Source organism: Aethalodelphis obliquidens, unplaced genomic scaffold, assembly GCF_003676395.1.
Source record: "Aethalodelphis obliquidens isolate GAN/ISIS:26980383/991018 unplaced genomic scaffold, ASM367639v1 scaffold1, whole genome shotgun sequence".
In the NCBI taxonomy this organism is placed as follows: Eukaryota; Metazoa; Chordata; class Mammalia; order Artiodactyla; family Delphinidae; genus Aethalodelphis; species Aethalodelphis obliquidens.
Window position 1 is genome coordinate 1,098,584 of NW_020837945.1, and position 6,000 is coordinate 1,104,583.

The following is a 6,000-nucleotide window of genomic DNA, read 5'->3' on the forward strand; positions in this document are numbered from 1 at the left end:
CTTTTGTGTTTGCACCTGCAGCTCCTGGGGGGACGCCTGCCTCTGGTGGATGCTGGATAATTACCTGCCAAGTGAAAGATGGGAATTGCCACTGCCTTTGCAGCCTGTGCATCTCAGTCCTTCCCCTCGGCTTCACCCGGACTTCAGTCTCTGACGAGCGGAACCCTGGGCACCGGGCAGGGCAGCTGATGAAGCCAGTGTTCATGGGGGGATTTGTCAGAGCAGAATTTGGAAACAGCAAGTGAATGATGAGATGTACATGAAATAGACTACGACATCCCAATGAAAAATCTAATTAAATGAGAAATGTTTATGTGGATGCCACGAGGTGCTGCGATGGGAAACACGCATGTGAGGAGGTGACGAGCCAGCTGTGAGAAGTGACTGTCAAAGGTTCATAACACACATTTCTATTAATTTTGGACCGTGCCACTTCCTCACTTCAGTGCTGCACGGAAATGCCTCAGCTCCTGTTGAGTCATGGGGGAAGGGGAGGGGTCCCCGAATTCCCAAGGGCATCGTCTAATAGCCCAGGATGGTCTATTTCTTGAGAACTGCCTGTCCCCACTGCGGCTCATCAATGCGGAGGAAACGCACGTTGCCAACTCCCTCAGATGGAAGGAAGGTGTCTGGGCCACTCTCCCGCCCCCCATTTCCTGCCCACATGGCAGCCTTCCAGCACAAACAGAACCCCCGGCCCCTTCCCTTCCCTTCCCTGGGGCGCGACCGTGACAAAGCCACCTCGTTCAGACGAGTTAATCAGAGGGTCGCTTTCCCCCCTGCACGTGAGCTAGGGTGACGGCTCAGTACAAACCAACCCCCAACTAAACACCACACACACACAACCTGGGTCTGCTCACATTCAAGATCAGCATTAGAACATCTCCAGCCCTGACTCTGCCAGGGATTCCCTCTGTCCTCCCTGCCCCGCCCCACCCTCAGTGTCCGCGGATCTCAGCCTGGCCGCCTGGTCCTCAGAGCCGTCCCAGCCACCAGTACGTCGGGCTGGCTGACTCCCCTGCAGAGCGCTTATCACCAACATTCTTGTTCCTTTATTTGTTCACTTGTCCGTTTATTTGCTTGTGGTTTTCCCACTTCCCTCCGGCGGAATTCAGCCTCGCCCCTCCCCCCACGAGAGGTGGTGTCTTTGCTTTTTGCAGACCAGAAGGAAGGGAGGGAGGGAGGGAGGGAGGGGCACAGGTATATTTCAGCTGAGAAGGGCAATTCCAAGTTCTCCTTCTCACGAGAGACAAGAGAGCCCCAGGATGGAACCTCCAGGGTGGGACCGGTTTGTACCTAACACAGCCTCCAGCTTCCTTCCCCGGCGCCACCTGCTGGGCCACCCCTCCTCCACCTGCCCTCACCCCCAGTCAGAGTGAGAGCCCATCGGATTGCCTCGATTACAGCTCACTACAGCCCCAAATGTTACAAATAAAGCTAAGGTCCCCCTGACCCGCCTCCGCACCTCAGCCTCCTGCCGAGTTAGTCCTTGTCACTATCCTTCTGCTGGCTTTTAAACATACATTTTATACATATTTGCTACTTTAGAAATGTAGAAAGTTGTTTTGTAAAAATTTAAAAACATACATGGGGTAATGCTCGTGGTTCTAAACCTTGCTTTGGGGGCTTCCCTGGTGGCGCAGTGGTTAAGAATCCGCCTGCCAATGCCGGGGACACGGGTTCAAGCTCTGGTCCGGGAAGATCCCACGTGCCACGGAGCAACTAAGCCCGTGAGCCACACTACTGAGCCTGTGCTCTAGAACCCAAGAGCCACAACTACTGAGCCCATGTGCCACAACTACTGAAGCCCGTGCACCCAGAGCCCGTGCCCCGCAGCAAGAGAAGCCACCGCAATGAGAAGCCCGTGCACCGCAACGAAGAGCAGCCCCCGCTCACCGCAACTAGAGAAAGCCCACACGCAGCAACAAAGACCCAACGCAGCCAAAAATAAATAAATTAATTAAAAAATAAATAAACCTTGCTGCATTAACACGATAGCTCTTGACACATCAGTATATACAAATTTATTTGTTTATTTATTTTTTAAGTATCTATTTATTTATTTATTTGGCTCTGCCGGGTCTTAGTTGCAACATCCGTTCAGGGTGACCTGAACGGGACCGAACCCGGGCCCCCTGCACTGGGAGTGCAGAGTCTTAACCACTGGACCACCAGGGAAGTCCCCATATACAAGTTTATTTAAATGACTGCACACATATCCCATGGAAATAGCATACTGAGTGATCCCACCTTAACGAGATTTAAGTTGTTTTCAATCATTTGCTTAAAATAATGTACTTCCTTGAAAAGAGATAGAAACAGCGAGACAGAATGAAACGAGTGACGCCGAAAACGGAAAGCGCAGTAAACAGATGGAGAATGGTTTTGACAGGCTGATCGGTAACCTCCACTTAGCCAAGGAAAGAACCCGTGAATCTGAAAGTAGCTCTACAGAAGTTATCCAGCCTGAAGAAGAAAGAGAAAACAGAATGAAAAAGAACAGAGCAATGCACCCAAGGGCTGTGGGGCAATGTCAGTCTAACGTCCATAAAATTGGAGTCAAATTTTATGGAGAAAGGAGACAGTGGGAGGAATAGAGGAAATATCTGGACGAAAATGGCTGAATGTTTTCCAAGGGTAATGACAGACCCCAAACCACAGATCAAAGAAGCCCAGAGCAGATGCATCAGCATAAATGCCCCCCCAAAGTCAAAAAACAAAAAACAAAAAAAACCATATGCATAACATATTCAAGCTGCTGAGATAAAAAAGCCATGGAGAAAAATCTCTACGGAAACCAGAGAAAAAGATAGATACATTGCATTCAGAGAAATAAAGATAAGAGTTATAGCAGAATTCTCTTCAGAAACCATGCAAGCTAGATGACAGTGAAGGGATATCTTTATAACCCTGAAAGGAAAAAAAGTGTTAGGTCAGAATTCTGTACCAGTGAAAATCTTTTAAAAATTAAGGATTAAAAAAACAAAAAAGACCATCTCAGATAAACAAGAACTATGGGAATTTACTGCTGACATTCCTGCTCTACAAGACAAGATAAATGACGTCCCTCAATCAGAAAGAATATGGTATCAGTCTGCCAACTGGATCTTCACCAAAAAATGAAGAGTACCAAAAATGCAAGAAACGAAGATAAGATAAACTTTTTTCCCCTTATTTTTAATTGCTATAAATTATAGCTGCCATCCAGAGGAAAAACAGTAGCATTGTATTGCACTGATAGTGTACGTGAAAGTAAAATGTATGATAGTAACGTCAGGAAGGGTGGGAGGGAGGAATTAAGGAAATATTGTATTTGAAATGTATGTGAAACATCTAATGCTATTTGAAGGTAAACTGATTAATTTAATATTTATATTGTAAACCCTAGGACAACCGCTAAAGTTTTTTTTAAAGAGGTAAAAGTAGTAAGTCAAGAGGACATAAAACAGAATGATAAAAAAAAATGTTCAATTAACCAAAAGAAGGCAGAAAAAGAGTAAAAGAGAAACAAAAAAGCAATTAAACAAGTAGAAGACAGCTAGCAAAATTACAATTTTAATCCAATCATCAGTGATCACATTAAAAGTGAACGGTCTAAACATACCAGGTAAAAGGTAGAGATGGTCAGATGGGATTAAAAAGAGAAGTATGCCAGGTCTACAAGAAATCCATGTTAAATACAAAGACATGTAAGTTTCAGGTATAAGGATGAAAAAAAATACGCCAATCACTAGCCAAAATAAAGTCAGAGTAGCTACCTTGACATCAACAGACTTTAGAAGAAGGAATATTATCACAGATAAAGCAGGACATTAAGTAATGGTGAAGGAGTCAGTTCTCTAAGAGGACATCACAGTCACAGACGAGTGTGTACCTAAACAACAGGGTTCAAATATGTGAAGCAAAACCGGATAGAACGGGAGGGAGGAATAAAGTCCCAACTGTAGTTATGTCAACACTCTACTCTCACTGATTGCTAGAACAAGTAGACAGAAAAATCACTAACGGCGCAGAAGACATGAACAATGCTGTCAGCTCTCTAGACTTCATTGATATTTATTGAACCCTCCACCCAACAATACTTTTTGAGAAGAAGCATATAGGCAAGGGGAGCGAGGGCCGACAGAGAGAGACGGCTACGGAGCCGGGAGAGCACGGGAGACGCTCCACATCGTCCGTTGTTGGGGAGATTCGCGCTGAGGCCCAGGGAGATGCCCACACCCCTATTGGAAGGGCCAGGATTTAAAGACAACTGGGCCATGTGTCACCAAGGGTGTGGAGGCACCGGAACTCTTGCCACTAATCTTGGGTATAAAGTGGAACAAACACTTTGGAAACCAGTTTGGCCGATTCCTACAAAGTTAAACATACACCTACCTACGATCCAACCACGCACTCCTTGGTTTCTGTCCACACAGAGACCCTACCCAAAAGTGCACAACAGCCCCAACGTGGAAACAAGTGAGTGTCCACGAGGAGGTGAGACGATAAACAGGCTGTGGAACTTCTCTGCAGAGGAGCGGCGTTCAGCAGTAGAATGGAATTAGTTACTGATCTGCACTAAAAGCAGTAAACGTCAAAATCTCGTGCCAAGTGAAAGAAGCCAGACAGAACGTACATACGATGGCTCCGTCCTTGTGAGGTCCTGGGAGCACCAGAGGGGCACCAGTGCCTGGGCTGGGCTGGGCGGGAACAGGGAACACAGATGCCAGATGGCCAGGACACCCTGCGGATCACACACTGATGTATTTGTCCACCATGTGGACGGGTTCCCAGGTGTACACAGAGGCCACCCACATCAAATGCACACTGCATCTCCAGCTTATCGTATGTCAATTACATGTCAATAAAGCTATTACAAACACTTCACTAGAGACAGTTGCACCCTGGCTGGGAGCACATGGTAAACAGCCGTTAGCTGAGATTATAACCAAACGCCACCCTGTCATTGGTGGTGGTGGTCAAAATTAGTAAACTTTATTTAAGCTTCAAAAAGTAAAGCAACAGGGAAAAGGCAACCTCAGCTTTGTTCCTACTGAGGCTTAGGTGGAAGGATCCTGAGCGGGAATCACCCTAAGAACTTCACGTCGCCCCCCCGCACCCATCAAGCCGCAGGCCAGGAGGGGACACCGGGGTGGGGTAGGAGGGAGCCGCCCACACACACGTGGGACCACAACAGAAAGCCCATCGGAAATGGACTCAGGACTTCACGGGGAACTTGGTCGCAAAGGGCTTTGTGACACACGGCTGGGCCTGGCACAGAGCTTCCAGAACCCGTGGAATTCCCCGAGTGGGGGGGAGAGAGGGGTCTTCTGCTCTTCATAGCAAGCCCTTTCATCCACACCTGAGCTTATGCTAATGAGGTGACCCTGGGAGGATGGGGCTGTCGCCAGAGAAACCAGCCACAGAATCAGAGTTCGGCCCTTTCAGCCCGGGGAAGGGAGAGGGTCTGGAGACTGTATTCGTCAGCAATGGCTAATACTTTAATCCGTCGTGCCTGCGCACTGCAACTTCCATAAAAGCCCTACAGGGAAGAGTTCCGAGCTCAGAGAGCTTCCGGCTTGGTGAACACACCCACCTGCCCAGGCTGTGACGCGCCCCACGCCTCGGGGACAGAGCTCGTGTGCTCAGGATCCTGGACCTCGCCCTGTGACCCCTTCATCTGCTGTTCACTTACACCCATTAGAATAAACCAGTTATAGTAAACAAAGGGCTTTCCTGGGTTCTGTGAGCCGTTCTAGCAAGTTACTGAATCCGAAGAGGGGTTCGTGGGAACCTCTGCTTTGTCACCAAGCCGGACAGAGGTGTGGGCATCCAGGGACCCCATCCCGGCAACTGGTGTCGGGGGGGGACAGTCTCGCGGGACTGAGCCCTTAACCCGTGGGGTCTGCACTAACTCTGGGTGGTAGTGTCAGCATTGCCTGGTGGGGGAGCCCACATGTTTGGTGTCAGAACTGCTGTGCATAGAGGAATGGTTTTCCTTCAATGCCTTGCCAGGGG